The sequence below is a fragment of the Antechinus flavipes genome, chromosome 6 (genome assembly GCF_016432865.1).
Source record: "Antechinus flavipes isolate AdamAnt ecotype Samford, QLD, Australia chromosome 6, AdamAnt_v2, whole genome shotgun sequence".
Classification (NCBI taxonomy): Eukaryota; Metazoa; Chordata; class Mammalia; order Dasyuromorphia; family Dasyuridae; genus Antechinus; species Antechinus flavipes.
In genome coordinates, this window is record NC_067403.1 from 95418254 (window position 1) to 95440113 (window position 21860).

Below are 21860 nucleotides of genomic sequence, written 5' to 3' on the forward strand. Positions count from 1 at the left end.
AAGTATAGTAGCCTCCTAGATGGTCTTCTTACTTCCTCATCCTTCAAAGTTGGATATAAAATCTTGGCAATTTTATCTTCACTTCTTTTTTTCTCTACTCACCAGCCACAATCCTTGGTCAGGTCCTTATTCTAATAGTTTCCTATTAGAAGCAGCTAGGTGGTCCAGTGGACAGAAAATAAGTCTGGTATCAGGAAGATCTGATTTCAAATTAGGTTTCAAATATTAGTTGTGTGACTCTTGGCAAATTACTTAAATTTCTATATGCTTCAATGTTCCCACCTGTTAAATAGAGATAATAAAAGCATGTTCATCATAGGATTGTTGTTAGGACAAGTAAAACAGTTGTAAAACTTGTTAGGACAAGTGCAAAGTACTTAAAAGAGTACCAAGGACATAGTAAATATTTAATAAGTGTTTATTCTTTTCCTTATAAATCAGGGGTGGGGAATGTCCAGATTTGCTAAGGCAACTGCAGGCAGTGATAAGATGAAAGTCAGGTACAATAACCACCCACTTCTTGGATTCTGTAAGCTGATAATTTTATATGGCTCATGAATGATGTCATAGATATCCAATGATCCTTGGCAGAAAAAAAAAAAATGTTCCTCCCCACATCATTCTAAATAGGCTCTAAATTGATTCTTGTCTTTTCTTTCTCCTATTCATCCTTTTAAGAGTTGCCAAAATCTTCTTTCTAAAGTAGTCCTTGTTTAAAAAAAAATCACTCCCAAGATAAAGTATGAAATCCTCAGTCTGATGTTTATAATTGTTGTTCTAGTGGTAAAGAATTGATGTGAGAATCCCCTCTGGTCTCGGCCAGGTCCAACATGAAAAGAATTCATGAACCCAAAATCTTAGTGGCATAAAAGGAAATTTTATTTTTCACTAAGAAGCTCTCTTTTAGCAGACAAATCTCTAAATGAGGAGATTTGCAAAGAATGTATTAAACAGAAACCTATTTTATGAGCAAATCTTGGGGCTAGAGGCAATTTGAACTGATTATCAGACCAAGATCTCCCAATTGAATGAAATCACTTTGAAGACTTTTTCTAGAATTTGGAATTTCCTAAATGGGAATCCAGCTACCCAAAAGATCAATGCGGGGTGATTTGCCTGAGATTTCCAATTGAATGATACTGATTATCTTAGAAAAAGGTCCATCTGGAAAATATGCCCCCTCCTAGACTCTCTGGGAGACCTTCAATCTCCCTTCTTTTATAGATCAACGAGGACACAGTTTCAGATTGATTATTTTTCAGATTAAAGGGGACACAATTTCAGAGTTCACGCCATCATATTCACCTAGAATCTGACTCCAACCTACCTTAATAGACTTAACTAGTATTCCTTCCCTTCACACTCTCTACATTTGAAACAAACTGGACTATTATCTTTTCCCCCCCAAAGTGACTTGTAATTTTCTACCACAGTGCATTCATGCAAGCTATCCTGCATATCTGGAATACATTACTTCATCATCATCTTTTAGAACCCTTATTTTCTTCAAAATTCATATCTTATAATACCTAATTTTCAACTAACAAGTTACTTCCTTTTGAAGTCTTTCCTAATCTTTCCAGTTAAGTATTCTTCTCCTCAGGTTTTCCCTGATCAAACTTACCTAAATTTCTCCTTTATCTTCAACTTGCCTTATCTTGTATTACATTTATTGAAGTTGAAAGAAACATAAATATTCTGGCATGGCCCATGAACAATTCTTTGTTAACCTTTTCATCCTTATGATTAATGTTTTCTGTTTTCTTCTCTTTTTTGTTCATTGGTGAAGGTAGGGAGGAGAAGAGAAGTAGGGAGAGAGAGGGAGGGAAGGAGAGGAGGAGTGAATGAGAGATAGATAGAGAAGAGAGACAAGATTGAGAAGAGAAAGAGAGAGAGAGAGAGAGAGAGAGAAAGAGAGAGAGAGAGAGACAGAGACAGAAAGAGAGAGAGACAGAGACAGAGAGAGAGAGAGAGAGAGAGAGAGAGAGAGAGAGAGAGAGAGAGAGATTAAATAAGATAAAATATAAGGAGGGAAAGAGAATATTCCATCTTTAAAAAAAAAAAAACCACTGCTTTCGTCTCTCCCTTCCTTCAACTTCCATACTGGTCCCTCATTTAATGTCATATAATACCTTAAATGTACAAATACATGGTATTTGTTAAGACAGATTTGTGAGATGCCTCAATTGAATAAAATCCTGAAGTTCTAGAGGAACTAACAAATAGAAAACCTTTCAGAAAGTGGGAAATGAGTCCTGACCAAGTCTCAGATGCATATCTGAAAAGTGTTCAGATTATAAATTCCAGTCCTGAATTTCTGTTTTTCTGTTCAGCCTCTAAACCTTACTACCTCTCCCACATGCAAGCTAAAGTAATGTATTATGTATTAAAAATTGTTATTTTTGAATGAGAAGTCTAAAAATAATTGTGTGTAATCAAGGTGGGGCATGGGAAAGTAAGAGCAAAAAGCTACAACTGATTTTTTTAAAAATAGCCAAGCATAAAATAGTAAGAATGAAGCAATTGAACAAAAGGCTGCTATTTTTTGTTTATTCCAAATCATTAGCAATACACAATGATTCATTGTAGTGGATGGGTCATATTCTTATTCTGTAAGCACGATTTCAAAGGTATAAATTTGTTTCTCAATTTCACAATGTGTAGAAATCATCATAAAAAATGTCATTTCTATGTAAAGTATTTGAAACCTGAGCATGTTTCCCCAAGAATGAAAAGGGAATACTTATACTAGTCCTAGGGGCACTTAGATATCTTTGTTGCTTTGGGCTTCTCACAGATTACTTAAAGTAATTGTGTGTCTCCCTAAATGTAACTAAACTTAGTTATGTCATCCAATTTTAAAACTATATGTGAATATATATGTACGTATATATTCCCATTATATGTATACAATGTATATGTATGTGTATGCATGTATAAATGTATATGGAAGCATATATAAGTATCGTTCATATATCTGTGTATCTATATGTATATGCACATGTGGGTATGTTTCATGTGTGTATTGAATGTATATATATATGTGTGTATGCATGTGTATAAAAAGATGTAAACTTTGCTTACAAGGTTTTGGAAATTGATTTCTATGAACAATATTAATGTATAATCTGAATAATAACAATCCCTTCATGCTGTTACGGTTATCCCCCAGAAGAATGAACTGATGATGTTAATAAATACATAAAGAAGTTAACTATACCCCAAAGATTATCTAAATATGAAAGTGTCTATAAAGTAATATGGCTGCAAGTTTTCTTTTTTCATCTTTTCTTTTCCTGCAGCTGAGAATTTATTTAAAAGGTATCCAGGGAAAGGTAGGTGACATGGAAGAATTAGAACATATGCTAACCTTTTCATGTAATTACAAAATATTAGAGATGTAAGGGACATTATAGGTCATTTAGACCAATTCCTTCATTTATTTTGAAGAAACTGAGACTCAAAAGAGTCACTTGAGATCAAGAGTAAGATAATGGAAGAATCGAAACAAAATCTGAGGCTCATCACTCAAACTTCAGTCCTCTTTCCATATCTTTCCTTCCATGACATATTTAAGAGTTATCCTAAATATGTTATTCACTATACTCCTGACTGTCCAGATTTTTTTTTAATCATGCTTGCCATTGAAATCTCTTGACCCTGGAAGGTCACTCCACAGTTGTGCTAGTCCCACTGGAAGTCCTTTCTGTCCTTGTGGTCACTTCCTCCATTTGGCTGGTTCCTCCCACAACCTCCATTTTTAAGGTTGTCTAGGCCAGCCATATCTTCATTCTTCTCTAGAATAGAAAGGAATGAATTTCTAGATTTTCTCCATGATGTCTCATCAGGTCCTCTCCACCTACCTATTCCTTGTTTTTTAGCTTCCATTTATGTTGTCTTTATCCATCAGCTAGGTAGCTCAGTGGACAGAATGTTAGACATAGAGTCAAGAAGATTCATATCCCTGGGTTCAAATCTGGCCTCAGATAGTTTACCTCTCAGACTGTGGAAGAGGGAGGAATTTATGACCAAAGAAGAACTAAAGATCACTATTGACCACAAAATAGAAAATTTTGATTATATCAAATTAAAAAGTTTTTGTACAAACAAAACAAATGCAGACAAGATTAGAAGGGAAACAATAAACTGGGAAAACATTTTTACAGTCAAAGGTTCTGATAAAGGCCTCATTTCCAAAATATATAGAGAACTGACTCTAATTTATAAGAAATCAAGCTGTTCTCCAATTGATAAATGGTCAAAGGATATGAACAGACAATTCTCAGACGAAGAAATTAAAACTACTTATAGCCATATGAAAATATGCTCAAATCATTATTAATCAGAGAAATGCAAATTAAGACAATTCTGAGATACCACTACACACCTGTCAGATTGGCTAGAATGCCAGGGAAAGGCAATGCAGAATGTTGGAGGGGATGTGGGAAAACAGGGACACTGATACATTGTTGGTGGAATTGTGAACGCATCCAACTATTCTGGGAAGCAATTTGGAACTATGCTCAAAAAGTTATCAAACTGTGCATACCCTTTGATCCAGCAGTGTTTCTACTGGGTTTATACCCCAAAGAGATACTAAAGAAGGGAAAGGGACCTGTATGTGCCAAAATGTTTGTGGCAGCCCTGTTTGTAGTGGCTAGAAGCTGGAAAATGAATGGATGCCCATCAATTGGAGAATGGTTGAGTAAATTGTGGTATATGAACGTCATGGAATATTATTGTTCTGTAAGGAATGATCAGCAGGATGAATACAGAGAGGACTGGGAGACTTACATGAACTGATGCTGAGTGAAATGAGCAGAACCAGGAGATCATTATATACCTCAACAACGATACTGTTTGAAGATGTATTCTGATATAAGTGGATCTCTTTGATAAAGAGAGCCTTAATTGATCAAAGATGGACAGAAGCAGCTACACTCAGAGAAAGAACACTGGGAAATGAATATAAACTGCTTGCATTTCTGTTTTTCTTCTCGGGTTATTTCTACCTTCTGAATCCAATTCTCCCTGTGCAACAAGAGAACTGTTCAGTTCTGCACACATATATTGTATTTAGGATATACTGTAACCTATTTACCATATAAAGGACTGCTTGCCATCTGGGGGAGGGGGTGGAGGGAGGGAGGGGAAAAATTGGAACTGAAGTGAGTACAAGGGATAATGCTGTAAAAAATTACCCTGGCATGGGTTCTGTCAATAAAAAGTTTAAAAAAATTAAAAAATTAAAAAAAAAAAATCTGGCCTCAGATACTTGCCAGCTATGTGACCCTGAGCAGGTGACTTAACCCTGTTTGCCTCAGTTTCTTCATCTGTAAAATGATCTGGACAAGGAAATGACAAGTCATACAGTATCTTTGCCAAGAAAACCCCAAATTAGGTCATAAAGAATTGGACACAACCAGAAGAGCAACCGAACACCCATTAGAAGGCAAGTTCCTTGAGGGCAGGAAGGATCTTTCTGCTTTTATTTTTAATCCAGTGCTAGGTATAGTGCTAGAAAGAGTGAAAATTCTGAATAAATGGTATCATCACCAATCCATATCAGAAAAGTAATACAAGAAGACTAAATGACTCACCCAGGAAAGTATTTTCAAATAAGACTAAGAGAGATCCAGATTAAGATTCTGAGACCTAATTTTCCTGTTTCAGGATAATGATGAATCAATAGGGGGGTACAAAAAAAAGTCAGCCTTATAAGAGCAAAATTTTATTGAGAGTCTTTCTCATCTGCGAAATGGGGAGAATCAAATTATACCTGTCTGTCTCACAAAGTTGTTGTGAAAGTTGTTCTTTACAAACTTTAAAGTGGTACAGAAATGTGCACTATTATTTCTACCATAAGAAGGAAAAGGGAAGCAATCTGCCTATTTCATCCAAATTAAAGGTTGAAATACTAAGACAAAAGCAAAGCATTATTGTTTGTAATAGGTCCCATCATTAGTAGCCCTCCTTACTCTCACCCACCCTTCCCTCCAAAAATACATTCATTTATTCCCTAAAAGATCAGAGTCCCAATACCAATGAGAATTAGAAAACCTATTTTTTTTGTCCCTGTGACTTATTGCTACTCTTACTTATTTTTATGTGTTTCTCCATAATCTTTTTCATTTAAATCAATAATCAAAATTATACAATACAGAGAAGTCAGGGATATTTGAATAAATAAAATTAACAGAAAAATCACAAAATCTCAGATTAATCCATGATTTCAATATACCTTCTTTAACAAGAATCAGCCCTTTAGCAGCAGTCTCATGAATATGCCTTACATATAATTCAATAATTATTTGAGGGAAAAAGAGATAAAAACCAGTTATTTGCTTAATTTCCTTCAATTTCCCCTAGCAGATGTTCTCATAAGTGTGAATAAAGTAGAATCAAGAAGGAATTTTAGAAGTCACCTGACCTCACTTAAAAAATGAGGAAATTGGAACCATATGCAAGATCATACCAGTCAAAAGTAGTAGAGTTGGAATTTGAGCCCAAGTCCCATAGCCCCATATTCAGTATTCTTTGCTTTGCATCCACCTACAAAGCAGAAGCAAAGAATGCAGGTATTGCATAACTAAGAGCTGGCTACCTTTCATTTTTTGTTATTTCAATAATTAGATGTCCCCAGTGTAGATGGCCGTTCAAAAGGAGTCTGTATATTCTCATCCTGAATATACTTCTGAGTGTCTTCTCAGAAATTCTTGATAAACTGTGCAATGTATTAGAGGGAGTCTTTCCTCTAGATCTTTTAATATCTTTTGTGGGTAGCAGTGCAACTTTTGACTTGCCAACAATTAGCTTTTCCATCTTTCTATATGGCTGTTATTTTCTGATCATATAGTTCCAAAATGTTTTTAAACATCACTTTTGCATATCATTTGCATGCAATTCATCATATGTTGTATTCTCCTTTTCTCATGCTGCTTTTCTCCATTGTTCTTCAGGTCACTTGAAATTTAATTTCTTCCAAGATCATATTTTAATATTTGATTATATATAAATATACCTATATGTGTATTTGTGTGTGTGTGTGATTGTATAATATGGGTAGTCCTTTTATTGGTGGAAAATTCAATCCAAATCCATTCATCCTTTGCCACTTTTGTTCGCCTCTCAGAAATTCTCCACAGGAGGAGGTCCCATCATGCTTGGGACCTTTCTCTTCCTTGACAGATATGTATACTAATAAAGCACACATAATGTCCATCAGTTATCCCTCTATCTTACTTCAGGAATGGCCTACTTTCTTTTCTGGTCATACATCTTATTATAATTACTTTTGAACCACTTGTAAAGAATAATCCTTCATTGGGAATATGATGCTGTCAATTCATACCCATCTTGTTCTTCACTATTGTCCTCTGGTGACTTGCAATTTTAATTCTTCAGAGACACTGTGATTATATCACTGTGATTTATGAAATTTTGAAGTCTTCAAGACTCAGGTATCAGAGCCCCTTTGAGATCAGAGTGTTTAATAATTCACATTCATATAACAATGCCAGGTGGAGAATCACAGCATTAAGACAATTAATTTTCGTGTTAGAGAGGAGTTTGGGATCATTGAAAGTGCTATGAACTTTCACAAATGCAATCTGGCCCCCTTTCTACCTTTCATTTAAGCTTGGTCTAGCTCAGAGTCCATCTGCTGTTACTCTTCATTATAGCCATTATGGTCTCTTGATTCTCATTAGATTTCCTGACTTTCCATTCCTTTGTCTTTCCTGCTATGATAGCAATTTTCCATGAGGTCCCCACGGCTGTGAGTGTTTTTTCATCTCTTCTCCAACCAGGTTAGATGCTTAACCTGAAATATACCCCTGAAATAACTTTAATTTGTTACCTTAACATAAGACTCTAGGAAATTTTCAAAAATAAAATTTAGAGAAGAGCAAAAAATGAGGCAAAAAGAAATAAAGATTGAAGCAAAAATATGATTAACTCTTGACTATTTGAACAATGAAAGGAACAATGATATAAGCTACTGTGAAAAGAAGGTAACAACTAAAATGATGATTATAATAATCAAAACTAAGAAAATTAGACAAAAGTGATGAGGAAGAGGAAAATGGGGTTAATTGTGGTGGTACTAGGGATAAGACCAGTGATTTCATTGATCTAGAGAAGCTCTAAACAAAACAAGTTGGAACATTTCTGCATGTAGTAGCATTAGAGACTTGTCTTGAGTGCAAAGGTTAATATTTATTTATTTAATTAAAACAAAGATGAATTAAATTAAATATGTAAATATATGATTAAAATAAAATATTATCAATAAAATATTTTGCCCAGCATCACACGGCCAGCATGTGTGAAAGTTGAGAACTGTACCAAGGTCTTCCTTATTCCAAATTCAGTTTTTCTTTCTATTATGCTATGATACTTGTATGACCATAACAGATTTGGAAAGCCTCTTAACAAAAACCTGTACAATATTAACTAAATACAAGCTCTATCAATTGTGGAAAGATTAACTTGTTCCTTCTACTTCCAATAGCTCAAATTCAGCATTTCTTAATGCCTGGTCACTGTGGCCTTACTATCTGGTATAGTTACTATCTTTATTTTCTAATCAGAGAAATCACTTGAAAAGAAATAGAGCCAAGTTTTAATATCATTCTGTATTATATAGTTTGTTAGATCTTGCCATTCATAATGTGTCAGATTTTTATATGAAGTCCAAAAAAGGTAAATTTCTTTTTCCTTCTCAGAGAGTCAGATCAAAAAACAACTCAAGACATCTCTCCCAGTACAGTAAAATGATTTGATTACAGCTTGTTTCCTTTTTATTAAGCTCTAAATGTAACAATTGCATATAGCCTCAAAGACCCATATTTATAATGGACTATCAGAACCTGGTTGAAGGATATTGTTGTTTTAAGAAGGTCTTTTAGGAGAAAAAAAAGTGTATTTGAGAGTTTATTATTTTTGAGGTTTTCAAGAAATTTATCAAATAAGTCAGAGGAGAAGAAATATCCTCTATATATCTGCTTACACCACCATAAACTACTGTATATAAAGTAGAGATATGCTGTTTTGCCTTAAATAAAGATGCATTACTTGTCGCTTTCATAAATCTTGGTGGGCTACATCTAGCGTTAACGGATGAAGTTATTCTGTCAGACCTAAAAAATGGGATTATGACTGAAAATCTATGCATTTCCTAATTTATGGTCTGCAGCCTGGTAGTTAAAAAAAGCAAGGAAGAAAGCCTTGCTGGAATGTTTCAAAAGGCCACCCCTCCTGACTTCAGTCACATCACAGCAAAAGAAAGATTTCTCTTGTTTAGAGGTCATTTAACTAAAGACAAAGGAAATGAAATGCATATAAGAAAAGCTTAGTTTGAGCTTATGACAAATGGAGGAGTGTCCACTATTTTAAATAAGACTTTTTTTTCCCTTCCTGGTGACTTTGTCAAAGGAGATGTATTAATGGCAAGCCATGTAGAGGAACTTTATGAGGATTTGGGGGAAGCCTGGGTTGCTTAGCAATTAATCATTTTGAAAAGGAGTCAAAAGTGCATCTATCACAAGTCATTCCTCATGTATGAATAAAATAAAATAAAAATTGGAGATGCCTCAACTTGGAGCCCATGCATAATAGATACATTAAGAAAAAGCCTTTTACTATTATCTTATAAACCCTCATCCCACCTCTTTCTACCTCTAGCTCTCAAAGTTAGGTAAAGGAGACATATGCCTCACTGTTTGGGTTAAGAAGCTGAATTGCATCACAAAGTATGTGCCATGGATTTTTTATTAAATGTTGTTATCCACTTTGTGAAATGATAGCCATACCATTTGCCAAAAACTAGGCAACTTTTTTTTCTGGAAATATTAAAAAGTATCCAGAGGAAGTAAATGAGCTAGGAATATTCACCTTTGAAGCTTTCAATGAGAACATATCAGATGAAATACTTTAAAAATACCAGAAAAGCAATATTTCAGTATGACACAATCATGCCTGAGAGGTAGTAGCATTTTAACAATGTTGGGAACAGATTGCGATCATGACTTTGTTATTTAATAGTCATGAAAGGGAAAATTCTGGACTAGAATGCAAAGGAAAGCAAGAAAAATTTAAATGCCATACACAGGCCTCTCATGAGAAACCATCTCTCATTGATGAATCATATCCAGGCAATAGTCCACAACAAAATTGTATTTTCTTCCTTTCTCCTTTTTTAAGAAAACTATAGAAACTGTTATGAGATATTATTTGTGAAGCATTTAGTACACTGCTTGACTTGTATTAATTGCTATGTAAATGCTTGTTTCCTCTCTTCCCTCCCAACTAAAGTATGAACTTAAGATAAAATAGCTATTAAGTTCTGAGGCTGAGCTTTAACTCAAGTATTCCTGATTCCATATTCAGTTCTCTTTCTACTATGCCATCTAACTGCCTCTAAGGAATCTGTTATCTCATTGTTATGTTTCTCTTTCCACTTATGTGGACCAAGACTCCTCACCCCACAAGTACATGTTGCACAATTATTACCTATTTCTTTCCATAAATTTTCCACAAATTAAACAGTTAACACTCTGGAGCCTTCCTCTCTTTTCTTTGATATTGTGAGTGTAGCTGTGAAACTCCTGGGATGGTCGCTTGTTAAACCTTTATTCTCATCATACAACAATACATGAACCCTCTTAGGCACTGTCAAATGTATCAACATCTGAAATAGAGATGGTTATGTCAAAGAAAATGACATTAAGTTCTAGCTTCTTGCCATTACTGTTTATTATTAGAACTGGACATAAGGAAAACAGACTATACATAAGTCTTTCCACTATTCTGTGAGAAGTATCTTTCTGAATCCCAATTCCATAAAGAAAAAAATAAGCTGTGTCTTTTCGCTCCTGGATAAAAATGTAGCTATAAGCTGTAGTGTCTAATGCAATAAACAATATGGAACTATATAAAGGCTCGACTCCATCTCTTAATGATTTTTTTTCCTCATCTGTAAGTACAAATTTTAATTGATACATGAAATATTTTATTGAATTTAAATCTTTCAAAATGAAATTTACTCCTTTTAATCTGTTAATTGTTTTTCAACCTAAGGAATAAATTGAGAAAATGAAACATTTTATCAATCATTTGACTTAGTTTGGCTACATCTCTTAATGTTTTTTTTTGTTTACTTGTAAGTATAAATTTTAATTGATATATGAAATATTTTACTGAATTTAAATATCTTTCAAAATGAAATTTATTCCTTTTAACTTGTTAATTGTTTTTTAAACTAAAGAATAAATTGAAAAAATGAAACATTTTACCAATCATTTGACGTAGGAGGTTTTATTTACACATTCCTACTTTATTTTTTCAGTATTTAGTTATTTTTAATACATGTTGCTTTATGAATCATGTTGGGAAAGAAAAATCAAAACAAAAGGGAAAAACCATGAGAGAGGGGAAAAAAACAGAAAAAAAAAAGAAGTAAGCATAGCATGTGTTGATTTATATTCACTCTCCATCATTCTTTTTCTGGATGCAGATGGCATTTTCTATCCACTCTATTGAGATTGTCTTGGAACATTGAACCACTAAGAAGAACCTAGTCTTTCATAGTTGATCATTGCACAATCTTGTTCTGCTTGTTTCCTCAGCATCAATTCATGTAAATCTTTCCAGCCCTTTCTAAAATCAGTTTGTTTATCATTTTTATAAAACAATAATATTCTATTACTTTCATATAGCACAACTTATTCAGTTATCCACTCATTTTCCAGTTCTTTGCTACCACAAAAAGAACTGCTATAAACATTTCTGCACATGTGAGTCCTTTTCCCTCCTTTGTGATATCCTTGGGATACAGACACAGTAGTGGCACTGCTGTGTCAAAGTCTTAATGATTCTTAATGATAGTGATGATGACATCCATGGTAATAGGCTGAAACATATCATCAGAATTAATGGGTTGCAGCCTACTTTTATGCAAATTCACATGTCTTTCCATCTTCCTTTGGATTCCTTGTAATTTTGCTTCTCTTGAAAGGGTAATGTTCTATGATTCATAGACTCACTATACTGCCAGGAGAATGTTGGTGTGGGAAAAAAAAAGATGGACTTTTGTAGCAGTGACAATTTGGATCATTGTAAGCACCTAGCAAATTTCTCAAATTATCTTATATGTGTGCTATAATAAAGAAAGAAATGGAAGCTCATGTACAGAGAAAGAAATTGTTGTAAAAGGCATAGAAAGGAGCTGTGGATATTACTTGATCTTCAGTACTATGTTAGTAAAGATGCAGTATCTCTGAGAGTATTTAATAAAATTGATGTTAATATGTTTGAGTTCCTTGGGAAGCAATCAAAGTATCTGTATAGCAATGTTTCTTGATTTTTTTTATCAAATAACAAGTCTATAATGATTAAAGCAGAAGCAAAGTTGGGGAGTAATACAAATACTATTAAATGGAAGATATCTTTCCATGAATCTCTTACATGGATGGTGTCCAAAGGTAGAATAACTAAATCAGGGAGAATAATGTCTTTATCCAAGGTGCTGACATGGGAAAAAGCAGTGTGCTTTCTTCTTAAAGCATTTCCCAATCCTATAGCTCTACACTCTGTAGGAGTAACTTCCACTATTTATTTGTCACTCCCAAGGACATATTTCAATGGCATTTCCTATTTTGTCCTACCTTACTTCTACCATCATATTGCCAGCTACCTACCTTCTTTTCTTCCTACACAACAAGTCTGAGTTCATCACTAGCCTGTGATATGGGTATATGGTATAAGAATATCCTAGGGTTGCAGTCTCTTCCCAAATGAATTTTCCTCCAAGTGCCAGAATTCCTAGATAACACCTATAAAATACATATGATTAGTTAATTCTGTCATTTTGCTTTCCTCCCCAGGGGAGAGGAAAGGGGTGAATGACAGAATTTGGAACTCAATTTAAAAAGAAAAGAACATTTAAGATAAATGAAAAATTTTAAATGTGTTTAACAATTAATATCTGGACTTCTGGCCAAGATGGCAGAGAGGACGCACACATCAACTTAAGCTCTGCATTTTCTCAGAATTTATTTCATGACAAGCCTCAGAATCAGTGCTTTATGAAAAAAAAAAAAACACAAAAATAATTACCAAGAGAAGAAATCCTTGAAATTTGCCAGAAAAGGGTTTATTTTTGCTTGAGAGTGGGGAAGATTTTAGATTGGGTGCAGGCTGAGGGCAGGCAGCAGCAATGAGAGCATGGCAGGCAGCTCATAGCTGAGCAGACCAGAGAGGGGTGGGTGTGATCTCAGCCATTGTGGCAGGTAGAGCTTTACTACAGTATTGAATACTTTGCCCTGCAGCAAGCCAGTAGACAAGCGGAGAAGCTAAAAGCACAGAGGTTAAAGACTATAACCCCAACAAGCTAGGGTCTCTCGGGACCTGGTCACACTCACCCACAGTGTCTCAGCACACTCTCAGAGTCTCAGAATGCAGAGACAGCACAGCCATTGCTGCTGCCCCCTGCAGTCTGTAGAGGAAGTTCAGTAATACCATCCAACCCCGCCCTCTCCTGCCCCCCAAAAAAGCAGACCATTTGTTTTTCTTGTTAGTTTGTTTTCTTTAACTCTTCTTTGACAAAATGAGCAAAAAATTTAAACAGACGCTAATCATTGATAGCTTCTATATGGATGGAGAGCATACTTTACACCCTGAGGAGACTAAAAACAGACTGTCTCCAGATGAATCCCCAAAGGGAGATATTATCTAGTCTTCAATGCAGATTACTCTCATACAAGAAATTTAAAAGGCTCTCACAAGAGAACTAGAAGAAAAGTGGGGAAATGAAAGGGAAGTTTGGCAAGAGAGTCTGGATAAGTCATCCCACTCATTTAAAGACAGAGTGGATAAAGAAATCAAATCCTTGAAAAACAGAATTAGTGAACTGGAAAAAGAAAATAGCTCTCTAAAAAAATAAAATTGGTGAAATGGAAAAAAATTCCATAGAACAAAACAACTCACTTAAAAACTCAATCAAACAATTAGAAAAAGATATTTAAAAAGTGAATGAAGAAAATACTTCATTGAAAATCAGAATCAATATTGTTCTGTAAGAAATGACCAGCAGGATGAATACAGAGAGGCTTGGAGAGACTTACATGAACTGATGCTAAGTGAAATGAGCAGAACCAGGAGATCACTTTACACTTCAACAACGATATTGTATGAGGATGTATTCTGATGGAAGTGGATTTCTTTGACAAAGACTCAATTTCAATTGATAAATGATGGACAGAAGCAGCTACACCCAAAGAAAGAACACTGGGAAATGAATGTGAACTATTTGCAATTTTCTTTTTCTTTCCGAGTTGTTTTTACCTTCTGAATCCAATTCTCCCTGTTCAACAAGAGAACTGCTCGGTTCTGCACACATATATTGTATCTAGGATATACTGCAACATATTTAACATATATAGGACTGCTTGCCATCTAGGGGAGGGGGTGGAGGGAGGGAGGGGAAAAATCAGAACAGAAGCAAGTGCAAGGGATAATGTTGTAAAAAAAATTACCCTGGCATGGATTCTGTCAATATAAAGTTATTATAAAATAAAATTAAATTAAAAAGTAAAAAAAAATCAGAATCAAATAAATTGAATTGAATGACTCAAGGAGACACCAAGAATCAGTCAAGCAAAACCAAAAAAATGAAACAATGGAAAAAAATGTCAAATACCTTCTTGGGAAAACAACAGACCTGGCAAATAGATCTAGGAGAGACAATCTGAGAATGATTGGATTCCCTGAAAAAATATGATGATAAAAAGAGCCTGGATAGTATCTTCCAGGAAATTATCAAAGAGAACTGCCCAGAGTTCATAGAAACAGAGGGTAAAATAGAAATTGAAAGAATTCATTGATCACATACTGAAAGGGATCCTAAAATCAAAACACCAAGAAATATAGTGGCCAAATGCCAGAACTGTCAGACAAAGGAAAAAATTCTGCAAGCTGCTAGAAAAAATCAATTCAAATATAGAGGAGCCACAATAAGGATTACCCAGGATCTAGCAGCGTCCACATTGAAAGATTGAAGGACCTGGGATATGATATTCTGAAAGGCTAAAGAACTCAGTATGCAACCAAAAATAACTTAGCCAGCCAGAGTGAGTATCTTTTTCCAGAGAAGAAGATGGTCATTCAACGAAATAAACGAATTTCACCTATTTTTGATGAAAAAGCCAGAACTTAACAAAAAGTTTGATCTACAAATATAGAACTCAAGAGAAACCAAAAAAGGTAAAAAGAAATCTTGGGAACTATATTTCTGCTATAAATATGTATAAAGAATACATGTATACCTTGTTCTAGAAACTAGAGGTGGAAAGGACAATGTACCAGAAAAAGGGTAAAGTGGGGGTACTACATCTCATGAAGAGGCAAAGGAAACCTATTATATCTGAGAGAAAGAATGGAGGGGGATGAATATAGTGGGTATCTTACTGCCATCAGAATTGGCTTTAAGAGAAAAATTTTAGACATATTCAATTTATGGTGAAACTTCTCCCACCTCATTGGAAAGTGGGAAGGGAAAAGTGAAAAGGGAAGAAATAAGCTAAGCGGAAGGGAATACGGAAACTATGAGGAAAAGAAGTAAGATAGAGGGAGGAACTTTAAGGAGGGGGGAGGGATACTAAAAAGGGAGGGCTGTGAGAAGCAAGTGGTGCTCACAAGTTTAATACTGGGGAGGGGAGTAAGGGAGAAAGAAGGGAGAAAAGCATAAACAGGGGTTAACAATATGGCAAGTAATACAGAATTGGTAATTTTAACCATAAATGTGAACAGGGTAAACTCTCCCATAAAGAGGAAGCGGTTAGCAGAATAGATTAAAAGCCAGAATCCTACAACATGTTGTTTACAGGAAACACACCTGAAGCAGGGATTAGATACATACAGAGTAAAGGTAAAAGGTTGGAGCAGAATCTACTATGCTTCAGGTGAAGTCAAAAAAGCAGAGGTAGCCATCCTGATCTCAGATCCAGCAAAAGCAAAAATTAATCTAATTAAAAGAGATAAGGAAGGGCATTATATCTTGCTAAAGGGTAGCATAGATAATGAAGCAATATCAATATATGCACCAAGTAGTGTAGCATCTAAATTCTTAAAAGAGAAATTAAGAGAGCTGCAAGAAGAAATAGACAGCAAAACTATAATAGTGGGAGATCTCAACCTTGTACTCTCAGAATTAGTAAATCAAATCATAAAATGAATAAGAAAGAAGTCAAAGAGGTAAATAAAATACAAGAAAAGTTAGATATGATAGATATCTGGAGAAAACTAAATGGAGACAGAAAGGAATACACTTTCTTTCCAGGAGTTCATGGAACCTATACAAAAATTGACCATATATTAGGACATAAAAACCTCAAACTCAAATGCAGTAAGGCAGAATAGCAAATGCATCCTTTTCAGACCATGATGCAATGAAAATTACATTCAACAAAAAGCCAGGGTAAAATAGACCAAAAAATAATTGGAAACTAAATAATCTCACACTAAAGAATGATTGAGCGAAACAGCAAATCATAGACATAATTAATAACTTCATCCAAGAAAATGACAATAATGATACATCATACCAAAATGTGTGGGATGCAGCCAAAGTGGCAATAAGGGGAAATTTAATATCTCTAGAGGCCTACTGGCATAAAATAGAGAAAGAGAAGGTCAATGAATTGGGCTTGCAACTAAATATGCTAGAAAAGGAACAAATTAAAAACTCCCAGTCAAACACTAAACTTGAAATTCTAAAAATTCAATAAAAATGAAAGTAAAAAAACTATGTAATTAATTAATAAAACAAAGAGTTGGTTCTATGAAAAAAAAAAAAACAACAAAATAGGCAAACCCTTAGTAAATCTGATTTAAAAAAGGAAAGAGGAAAATCAAATTGTTAGTCTTAAAAATGAAAAGGAAGAATTCTCCACTAACGAAGAGGAAATTAGAGCAATAATTAGGAGTTAGTTTGTCCAACTTTATGCCAATAAATTTGACAACTTAAATAAAATGGAAGAATACCTTCAAAAATATAGCTTGCCCAGATTAACAGAGAAGAAGTAAATATCCTAAACAGTCCCATTTTAGAAAAAGAAATAGAACAAGCTATTAACCAACTCCCTAAGAAAAAATTCCCAGGACCAGATGGATTTACATGTGAATTCTACCAAACATTTAAAGAACAATTAATGCCAATGCTATATAAACTATTTCCAAAAATAGGGATTGAAGGAACCTTACCAAACTCCTTTTATGACACAAACATGGTACTGATACCTAAATCAGGTAGGCTGAAAACAGAGAAAGAAAATAATGGACCAATTTCCCTAATGAATATTGATGCTAAAATCTTAAATAAAATATTAGCAAAAAAATTACAGAAAATCATCCCCAGGATAATAAACTATGACTAAGTAGGTTTTATACCAGGAATGCAGGGCTGGTTCAATATTAGGGAAACTATTAGCATACTTGACTATATCAATAATCAAATTAACAAAAACCATATGATGATCTCAATAGATGCAGAAAAAGCATTTGATAAAATCCGACATCCATTCCTAATAAAAACACTTGAAAGGATAGGAATAAATGGACTTTTCCTTAAAATAGTCAGGAGTATATATTTAAAACTGTCAGTAAACATCATATGCAATGGGGAAAAACTGGAATCTTTCCCAGTAAGATCAGGAGTGAATAAAGGTTGCCCACTATCACCATTATTATTCAATATTGTATTAGAAATGCTAGCCTCAGCAATAAAAGTTGAGAACAAGATTAAAGGAATTAGAGTGGGTAATGAGGAAACCAAACTATCACTCTTTGCAGATGATATGATGGTATACTTAGAGAACCCCAGAGATTCTACTAAAAAGCTACTAAAAAAATAATTCATAACTTTAGCAAAGTTGCAGGATACAAAATAAATCCACATAAATCCTCAGCATTTTTATACATCACCAACAAAATCCAACAGCAAAAGATACAAAGAGAAATTCCATTCAAAATAACTGTCGATAGCATAAAATATTTGGGAATCCATCTACCAAAGGAAAGGCAGGAATTATATGAGCAAAATTACAAAACCCTTTCCACACAAATAAAGTCAGATTTAAATAATTGGAAAAATATTAAGTGCTCTTGGATAGGCCAAGCGAATATAATAAAGATGACAATACTCCCTAAACTAATCTATTTATTTAGTGCTATACCAATCAGACTCCCAAGAAACTATTTTAGTGATTTAGAAAAAATAACAACAAAATTCATATGGAAGAACAAAAGGTTGAGAATCTTAAGGGAATTAATGAAAAAAAATCAGATGAAGGTGGGCTAGCTGTACCTGATCTAAAACTATATTATAAAGCAGCAGTCACCAAAACCATTTGGTATTGGCTAAGAAATAGATTAGTTGATCAGTGGACTAGGGTAGGTTCACAAGAGAAAATAGACAATAACTATAGCAATTTAGTGTTTGACAAACCCAAAGATCCCAACTTTTGGGATAAGAATTCATTATTTGACACAAACTGCTGGGAAAATTGGAAGTCAGTATAGCAGAAATTAGGCATGGACCCATACTTAACATTGTACACCAAGATAAGCTCAAAATGAGTCCATGATTTAGGCATACAAAATGAGATTATAAATAAATTAGCAGAACAGAGGATGGTTTATCTCTCAGACTTGTGGAGGAAGAAGAAATTTGTGACCAAAGATGAACTAGAGATCATTATCAATCACAAAATAGAAAATTTTGATTATATCAAATTAAAAAGCCTTTGTACAATCAAAACTAATGCAAACAATATTAGAAGGGAAGCAACAAACTGGGAAAACATTTTCACAGTTAAAGGTTTCAATAAAGGCCTCATTTCTAAAATATATAGAGAATTGACTCAAATTTCACTATTGATCAGAGAAATGCAAATTAAGACAACTCTGAGATACCACTACACACCTGGCAGATTGGCTAAGATGACAGGAAAAAATAATGATGAATGTTGGATGGGATGCAGGAAAACTGGGATACTGATACATTGTTGGTGGAGTTGTGAACGAATCCAACCATTCTGGAGAGCAATCTGGTATTATGCCCAAAAAGTTATCAAACTGTGCATACCCTTTGATCCAGCAGTGTTATTCCTGGGTTTATATCCCAAAGAGATACTAAAGAAGGGAAAGGGAGCTGTATGTGCCAAAATGTTTGTGGCAGCCCTGTTTGTAGTGGCTAAAAACTGGAAAATGAATGGATGCCCATCAATTGGAGAATGTTTGGGTAAATTGTGGTATATGAATGCTATGGAATATTGTTGTTCTGTAAGAAATGACCAGCAGAATGAATACAGACAGGCTTGGAAAGATTTACATGAATTGATGCTGAGTGAAATAAGCAGAACCAGGAGATCATTATATACTTCAACAATGATACTGTATGAGGATGTATTCTAATGGAAGTGGATTTCTTCGACAAAGAGAAGATCTAACTCAGTTTCAATTGATCAAGGATGGATAGAACCCAAAGAAAGAACACTGGGAAATGAATGCAAACTGTTTGCATTTTTGTTTTTCTTCCCAGGTTATTTTTACTTTCTGAATCCAACTCTTCCTGTACAACAAGAGAACTGTTCGGTTCTGCATACATATATTGTATCTAGGAAATACTGTGACATATTTAACATGTATGGGACTGCTTGCCATCTGGGGGAGGGGGTGGAGGGACAGAGGGGAAAAGTCAGAACAGAAGTGAGTGCAAGGGATAATGTTGTAAAAAAAAATTACCCAGGCATGGATTCTGTCGATACAAAGTTAAAATTATTTTTAAAAAACAATTTTATTTTATATATATTAAATATTTATTTTAAAAAATTCTTTCCCTTCAATTGTTTGATGAAAAGAAATCAAATTTTCTTTTTGGTTGTAATGGTAGGATCTTGGGACTTCAAAACTGATTGAATGGAGAAGGGAGAAAGAGAATCATTCAAATTTGTAAATCTGAGTGACTGAAAAGAATAGTGAAGACTTACAAGAAAGGGAGGAGGTACGCTGATACAATTTTTAAACTCGGCATATTATTAGAAGCAGCAAATTAGAAGGGAAGGAGGGCTAAGATGTGACAGTGGCATAAAGTGAGAAAAGACAGTAAGAAAGAACCTACCCCCCAAAAAAAATTTAATGCAGATACGATAATTCCTGAAAGAAAACAACCTGGGTTGTTTATTGTAGAGGCATGTAGCCTTACATCAATAGCTTCTAACAGTATCACTGTATTAGAGAACAGCAAATTAATAATCATAATGATATCAAATTGACCGGAAATAGTTATATTATAGTCAACATAGTCCATTTACTTTGGCAAGGAAGTAAATGATAAACATGTTTAAAAATGGATGTTTACAGAGATAATGTCTCAACAATCCAGAAATAAGTTTCTTAAGCTGGAGTCTGTGTGTATATATATGTGTATAAAGACAGATATATAGATACAGATAAAAGAGAGAGATACAGATAGAGACAACTATACTAAAAGATACAAAGGTGAAGAGAATAGAGGAAAAGTTACTGAAATACATAGACAGAGAGAGAAGATGTAGATGAAGAAACAAATAAAAGAAATAAATGCATGGATGATATATAATGTTTACAAAATATTGTGTGTATGTATTTCTGTGGATATTTGTGTATTTCTGTACATAGAACCAATATATGATTAGATGTTGTATATATAATGTATGGCAATATATACATTATATACAAAATATACATTGTATACTTAAAAACAACATACATATTATGTATTATATGTAAAAATATATAATATATAACATGCATACAAATACACATATGTATATGTTTATTAATAGTTTGTATATAATATACATGTTTGGTTTATGTTTCAATATAATTTGTTTTCCTTATAATTCTGTGTTTTTATTTTATTTGAGGTATTTAAAAATATAATTTTGAGAAGAACTTCCTAGGTTTCAAGAAATTGTGAAAAGAGTCCCTTCCAAATACAAAAGGGTTTAAAAAAAAAAAAAAACCTGATCCTAAATAACTCATTTGCTATGGATTTTGGCTAGCCAAAGTCTCCCTCTTTGTGTTTATGTGCCTTATGCAGATATAGATAACAAAAAAGTTCATGGCTAAAATGGATGAAGTTATCTTCAATTAATGATTCATAGATTGTGCTTCTATAATTATTGTCATTCTTAACCTACTGATTTATTCATTTAAACAAAGCTCCATAGACACAGTTCTCCATCTCATCCTAATATAGAAGTGATGCTGGGATCTTGTGGGCTGTATCAACTGAACCTAAGCTCCAATAGATGGTACCAAACTGTAAAAACTTTTAAGGTGGATGCTGATATCTGAAGACCTCCCCAGTTAATTTCAGACTCTCATCACCAGATTAAGTCACCGAGTGATCAACTCTGGAAACTCAGCAAATTCTCAAAGACAGTTTATTAAGTTAGAGAAGAGTACTCATGATGGAAGAAATAGCCACACTGATGATACTACCAATTCTGGTGTTTTAAAGAAGTAATAATGGTTGATATCCTCAGGAAGAGATATTAACACATGTTCCCTGAGTGATGAATTACCTCTATTTACTCTTTTGTTCTCAAAGCTAATTAAAAATATCCTTTAGGTAGTCCATGATGAAAGACAGCAGCTGTCAGTTAAATAAACAAACTTCTTCTTTGGACACACAAATATTATCCAGGTAATACCAATATAAACACAGGCAAAAATCTATTGATTTTTCTGACAGAAATTAGTTGGCTCATTGACTTTTGTAAATTGATATATGCAGGTATTAAAGAGAAGCCTGCAGC